The 7,621-nt window shown below is 40.5% G+C and overlaps 1 non-coding gene across 1 annotated transcript; it reads left to right on the top strand.

The window, feature by feature from the left end:
- Positions 1 to 6: 6 nt before the first annotated feature.
- Positions 7 to 78, top strand: Trnad-guc (transfer RNA aspartic acid (anticodon GUC)). Its single transcript has one exon. It is a non-coding gene; the product is annotated as a tRNA-Asp (tRNA).
- Positions 79 to 7,621: the final 7,543 nt, after the last annotated feature.

The following is a 7,621-nucleotide window of genomic DNA, read 5'->3' as shown; positions in this document are numbered from 1 at the left end:
GAAGCATCCTCGGTAGTATAGTGGTGAGTATCCCCGCCTGTCACGCGGGAGACCGGGGTTCGATTCCCCGCCGGGGAGCTACACATTGTTTTTTTCACGTACGATGCTTTTCGGTTCTTTTTCGCGTCTTCTTATTTATTTTTTTTCTATCCTTTTTTTTTCTACACCTGAACGAGAGGAAGCTCAATTTTTTCACTTTACAATATTCAGTGGCCACTGTTTTCATATATTTCTTTTATTTGACACCAATAATTACAATTTCTTTAAATATCAGACTTTATCTCTCCTTCAAATCTAAAAAAAATTACTTTTCTGTATTGCGGTGTGGATGTAAAATGTATTAGCTGTAAATCCAGATCACCTTTTCAAAAAAATATTTATTTATTTATTTACTTACTTACTTACTTACTTACTTACTTACTTACTTACTTACTTACTTACTTACTTACTTACTTACTTACTTACTTTAATTTAATAGTCAAAATTTGTAACAGAAGAAGATATTTCCTTAGCAATTTGACGATAAAATTGCGATAAAAGTAAAAAACTTAAAAACATCAACGTTTCGACGTCAGCTTGACGTCATTTTCAAGTCCCAAAATAAATCTATTAGCCTGCGAACGCAGACGTACTTCCGGCGGTCGTTTTATACCGTCACGGACCGTCACGCTACCGAAATGCGCCTGCGTTCGCAGGCTAAGACCAAATCACGGGATATAAACTCAATGTTGTACCCAATTCAAATCTCCCGGGGTTAAGATTCTTGGTTTATTGTATTTGCATTTACAAAATGATCTATAATGTAACATTCACATTTAAATGATATATGGAAATACCTGGAGCAAAATGTTTTATTACGTGGAATGCCGAAGGCATACCACGTCTTAAAACCGGTCTGGTTTCTTTTTCTTGGTCGTCACAAATGTGCATCCCCCACGGATTTTGAAGTAATCTCCGATCGGGTGAAATCACCTTTGTCTCCTCCAGCATTTTCAAACTTTCCTGCCCCAAGGAGAACTCGTATACTTTCCAAGCCTTCACGATTAAAACCTGCGAGCGCGTTGGACTACTCGGCGACCGTAACACACTTCCGCGTTCTAGATGAAAGCAAAATTTAGGGTGGGATCTTTCCGCCCGCCATGATTGATTCAGTATTAAACTATTCGATAAGGTGGACAGATGCTTTTTCTTTGAGAAAGGCAAGCTTTAAAGGTAAGAGAATTTTCTACGTTATTTCTAGATCTTGCTTCGTACTTGTGTGTTCCACTGTGAACATTATTTTGCATAGAACGAATACTTCATTAGAAGTATTTTGCATAGAACGAATACTCCAATATTTCTTGGGAACCAGTTTGTTCGCCGCTTTGACGTAGAAACAAAATAAGAAAAATGCTATCAACGGCCAAACAAGATAAAAACTGAAATCAAGTTTAAAAAAACGAATTAGCTATCGCCGTCACGGGGACTTCGCTGCGGTCCCCCATCCAAGTACTAACCTTATTCGGGGGAAATTAACTTCAGCTGACACTTGGACTAGCATCAACGATTGCCGATCTTTGTGTTAAATTCGCACATATATCTTGTATTACTTGTACGACCAAAAGTACGATAGAAAAATTGAACTCTGATTGAACGTAACAAAAATCTCCCGAAATGTTTTTCGCTGAAGGCAAATTGTGCTCCTTCTGCACTCCTTAAAAACTGCACATTAATATTTATTTACTTTTGCGTCAATATCTGTTTTGCATAAAGCAGGTTAGCAAAATCTGTACCTTGCTTAGTTCTCATTTTTGAGCGTTAAAATATAATTTTTGGTCGTATGTTCCCGACAGCAAGTCGCATATTTTGACGTCCCCCATCCGGATATTAACCCCGCCGGAAAGGGCTTAACTCTAGTAACATTGGTCTTGGAAAGCTGTCAGCAGCTCAGAGTACACACTTAGAGGGGCTAGGTCACGCTATTTTAGGTAATTTTGTTCAATTTTGTTAATTATGAGCTCTAAACGTCAAATTGGCAGAGCAAGAGTCTTTCATTTGCAAAATCACGGCCCCGGGATCACGGCCACATAACTACTGAGAATGATTTTTCAGCTGTGTAAATGACATTTTGATATAAACTGATACAAATTTGAAAAAAGGTGGGCCGACGTTTTTCAAATTTACCGAAATCAATCCATTTCAATCCTCTCCAGTTTTGTCCATCCATGTCCCTTCTTGGCTTCCCGGTGTTTTGTTACAGTTCTTCTATAGTTTTGAACAGTTATTTTGATATTTTAGTTAATTCTACTGACCAGTTAATTCTACTGACTAGTTAATTCACTGACCATTTGATCAGTGCTGAAATTGTCTAAAATTGCGTGACCTAGCCCCTTTAAGCTTGTGGTGAAAAAGAAGTCATGTCAGCCTTGAAGCCAAATGTTTCTCAATTTCCTTTTATTTTCTTCAATCGTCCTGGGTTTAGTATTTTACTGAACCACATGTCTTCTCAGGGGGTATCTAGCAAAGATGTCTACCATGGCACCGTATCGCCACAATTTTTTTTACCTAAATATCCCGTATCCTGATCGCTTCTCGGCCTTTCGGCTAAGATTAGTTTCTCGGCGAAGGGAAGGGCTACCGTTACGGTTTTCTTCAGTGCCGTAAGGGTTTCGTTTTTGATAGTTTTTCAGCTCGAGTGTAGAATCATAACGAACTTTTGTAGTTTCTGAGAACTATTTACTACTTGTAGCTTTTGTTGACTTTTGAATCGATGATAGAGAGAGTTTTGGCGATCTTAACCCGGACTGGACTACTGGATTTAAGCTTTTTTTCTTAATTCTGAAATCAAGATTATGAAATTGTAAAATTAGAACCTGGAACTGGACTATAGAACACGCAATTACGGAATTTTAGATTTTTGAGCATTGAAAGAAATAGAGTACAGATGTTGTCTTCTTGTCTTCGCCACGGCTGATTTAAACAGTTTGCAAGGAACTGAACCAGGATTGCGGAACCGGATTTCGAATACAGGGCCCGGTTGTTCGAAATCCGATTACCTTAATCCAGGATTAAACCACTGCAAAAACCGTGTACGATCAAAACTTGCTCTACGCTGGATCAAAATAGATCGTGACCACACCGAAAAAAACTTTAAAAATAGAAAATATACTGCAAAGGTTGGTCAAGACAACGTGAACATAGGATTAGCGTAAACTTGTTCATGTTTTCAACTTTTTGGTGACAGTTTCCTTGCTTATTTTTGTTTTTCAAGATTGACTTCTTCTAATGTAAAGTTTTACCGAATATCAGCCTTGAACAGCATTTGGGAGTAGAGAATAAAACTCGTTTTAAAAGTCGGTCTTTGAACAACTGGCCCAGGATGATAATTTATTGAACTGTGAATTGTAATAAGCTTTTCAGATGATTTAAGGCTGATCTTGTAATTTTTGGATGAACGGAGTTAAGGAAGCAAGTAAAACTGTAGGATTTGAATACTGTCTCCTTCCAAAAATAAATAAATAAAAAATCCCGTATCCTTGATAACCTGCTAATAGGAATTCGTTGTTTGCATTTGCAAATTTAGTAACGTTAATAATGAGTTTTTACAACAAACAACTTCAAGTTATATTACAGATTTATCTTTCTGGTAATCTCTCGCCATTTTCCGAAGTTTACCTGTACTTGACGTTGACTGTCACTGGACAATTTGTGTTAACTGTTTGCGCATTCCACGGATACGCCCTTGTAGGCGTCTTGTTCTTAAAGGGTTTGAATTGGGAATAACTTGATTGAGTTAGCCGATTAGGTCTATACAAAACCTTAAGAGAAAAAAAAACCTTCTTCGCAATGCAATTAAAACGAAACAAAACAGAGTGAAAGTTTCACGATCGTCGTCACGCAGTCATGCAATGTTCTCATTTGCTGGGTTTTTTAATAGTAAAATTGGATTGGATTGGTTTTGATACCTCTTAACCAACGGTTAGTGCTAACCGGGCTTCGAGCAACCGGCCCCAGGAGAAAAACGACAAACTGATTGGAACAAAAAAAAATCGGAGAAAAAAGAAACCCCAAACCCGGCCCCGGCTCGTCCCCGCGTTTTGGCTACACTTGGCGACGGTCAAATATATTTGATTGACAACAATAAAAGCAAGGTGACACACGCTAACACCAGTGGTCAACACATCACGCATGCGCACAACCATTTCACCCGGTCAATTAGCAACCATAGACAGCTGTTGCGGCCTTTTGGGCCTCATTAGCATGGCATAGCTAACATACCAGGCGGGTGTGTTTTGGTGCTAAAAACACCCGCACGGTATGTGAGCTACGCCATGATGATGAGGCCCAAAAGGCCGAAACAGCTGTCCATGGCTGCTAATTGACCGGGTGAAATGGTTGTGCGTATGCGTGATATATTGGCCACACCGGGTTGGTGTTAGCGTGTGTCGCCTTGCTTTTATTGTTATTTGAATGACGTCCACCAAAATTAAGTTTCAAAAAATGAAGAAAAATGAAAAGTTGATGGGCGCGTGTGACTGGCAACAGCTATAACTCCTGTGATAAGAAGACTTTCCTCAGGGTACTGAGATCCATTGCGCATGTCGCCTGTCACCCACACCTACTACGTTGTCTGGACTATCCAATCAATGATTCACCTAAGGATGCAAGGGTTGACAGCCCTATCATTTAAAGATCAGAAAACAGCTAATTCTGTCAGAAGGCAAATGCGAAATATGAGCGCCAACGTTGCTATCCAAATTAAAGTTCACGAGGATTGGTCAAGTCTTGCCCAAAACCCCAAAAGAGAAAAGCCTCCCATTGTAAATGGGGAGCAGGTAGAGCATTCGTTTCCCACCAATGTGGCCTGGATTCAGTTCCCAGGCCCGACGTTATATGAATGTGTACGTTGAGTTTGTTTGTTGTCTACTCTGCTCCAAGAGGTTGTCTCGGCCTAGAACTCCGCTTTTCCCATCTTCTAAAAAAAACAAAGCCTTTTGATATAATTTCCGTTTATTTGAGATCAATTTATAGTGTCCCAGCGCTAGAAGACTAGACACCTAATAGCAGGGGCGTAGCGTGAGATTTTGAAGGTGTACGCACTCGAAGAATGTTTCGAGCGCCAAAGGCGCTCTAAACTAGAGGCCTCTGGGGGCACGCTCGCCCAGACAATTTTGACATTTAGGGTTTCGAAAATGCCATTTCCGACTATTTTCGAAGGATATTTCAATAAATAAATGCGAAGGAAAATACAGTAGTTAGTTGATTATTTTACCTATCTGTCGAGTTTTCTCTGCAGCAAGCTACAACTTAAACAGCAACCTCGTTCCAATGGCCGCTCGAGAGACCCTAGGAACGAGGTTGCACAAACAGGGGGTTTACAGTACAAGCAAAGGGCAAGACGTCGCAAACTCTGTTATAGTGTGTTATCACTCACCCGATCAGTAACCTTGTTTTTCCACCGAAACTTCAAAAGAAAACGTTTGCTCGATAAAAGAGCTCGATTCCCGGAGGATTAGTTGGGAACACCAACATGGCAGCCGTTCCTTTGTTTAGGGACACCAACATGGCCGCCGTCCGTCACGTGGAAACACTCTATAACATCATCATCATCATAACATTTCTTTAAAAAATAACCGGGAAATGGTGGAATAGTGATAAGACTGACACTGTATGGGACCACGAAGGGTACAGGTTTTTTTTTTTCGCTTTCGTCCACTATTACGTTTCTTGCCGTTACGTCCTAGCCAAACGGGTCCAACATGTTAGTGCAACATCATCCACCATTGTTGAATCCGACATGTTGCACTCGTTTCGCCACTATGTTGCATGATGTTGGAAGTTGTTGAACGAAGGTTGATTTCCATAAAACATCATCTTCAACATCATCCAACGTTTCTGTTGTTCTGCAACATTCCTGCACGCGCGCGAACGCTATCCATAGTGATGGGTTATTCGTTGCATCTGGTTTGCGCGTTGCCACTTCAGTTCAAGCTACAGAATTGTGAACGAGCAAAGTCTTGAATATCTGAGCGACGAAAGCTTGAGCAATCTCTCTTCAAACAGATGCCCTTCTTGAGTTCAAAGCTCTCAGGGGCGTGGCGCCAATGCATTTGCAGGATCTTATGCGTAACACGACCCCCGGACGCTACTCCCTACGCAGTGACGCACTGGGTCTTCTCAAGGTTCCTCACGCCTTGTGCAAGACCTTTGGAGACCCCGCATTTGCTGCTGCAGTTCCCAGATTCTGGAACAGCCGTACTCTTGCTACCATCAGAGAGAGTAACTCTATTGATAATTTTAAAAGGAATTTGAAAACGTCAACATAGCGAGAGTTTGTTTTCTAAGGATTCTGGGTAGATTTTGGTTCCAGACCCTTGAGTCCAAAATGCTGGATCCAACACGTTGCATTCGTTTCGGTAATGAAAAGATACTGGAAATACTCACACACAGAGAGACACCAGTTTAATTCGAAATTTAAAAAACTTGGCCCGATTTTATAATGACTTTAAAAAATTAATGTATCTATGGAATAAGGATTCCCGGATTTGAGCTGTACGCACGGGCGTACGTGCGTATATGAACGCTACGCCCCTGGCTGCATAAATAAAATAAAGTTCAGTCTCAACAATCAATGCGCGATTTATAAATTTTAATGCAAAATTATGTCGGGTACACAACCCAACATAAGCAGGGGCGTAGCCCGGTGCAGAAGACAAGAGCCTTGTAGGGGGGTATGGGGTGCTACCCCCTGCCCCCCTCCCCCCCCTTCCTCCACCCTCTAAGTATAGCCTTAAAAAGCGAACATAAACATTCAGTAATTTGGAGGCATCTCGTGGAACAAGTGTGATTTGGACTACAAACAGTTTTCCCTTTAATTTGAGGAAATGATTGGAAGTTTGATCATTTAATCTTTTTCAATATTTCTGAAGTATGTTATCCATGCCAATACCACTTATTGCATTTCTGGACATATCTCGTTAAGTGAAGTGAAGTATAGTTGAGCTTTCTGTCATATATAGAACATATAACTGCCAACTTTTTTTCAATTTATAGCCGTGACATTTGTATCCTGAGAGTGGCAGGATTTATCGTAGGAGTCCGAAAATAACCGAAGATGTTTGAAAAAGTTTCTTTGACGTTCCGAAGAAAATTCGGAAAAAGTCGATAATTCGCATGGACTTTACTTTTCTCTCATTAGTTCCAGCTGCTATTTATATAATTAACCCTTTCAGCCCCGTGGGGTTCCCCATTGACGAGTAAAATCGTCTGGCGTTAGACAGAGTAAAATCTATAAGTGGCACCATTGGGAGTTAAAGGGTTAATGGGGACATAGTTTTTGAGTGAATCCAGCTGTTGTTAACCCTTTCAGCCCGGTGGGGTTCCCCATTGACGAGTAAAATCGTCTGGCGTTAGACAGAGTAAAATCTATTAGTGGCACCATTGGGAGTTAAAGGGTTAACGTATTTTTCAAAATGTGTTATTTAATGCTGTAATGGATCAAACTTTTCTACCAGGCGTGAGAAATTGGAACGCAGGCGTGAGTAGGCTTGACATCGAAGCGTGACAATCCCGCCAATCACTTTAATTGCAATGTTTTAGACATGTAGTATGCCACTTTCAAAAATACCATAATACTTTTTGT

Source organism: Montipora foliosa, chromosome 4, assembly GCF_036669935.1.
Source record: "Montipora foliosa isolate CH-2021 chromosome 4, ASM3666993v2, whole genome shotgun sequence".
NCBI classification, from domain to species: domain Eukaryota; kingdom Metazoa; phylum Cnidaria; class Anthozoa; order Scleractinia; family Acroporidae; genus Montipora; species Montipora foliosa.
The sequence above is the reverse complement of the archived record's forward strand: the minus strand, read 5'-3'. Positions and strand labels throughout refer to the sequence as shown.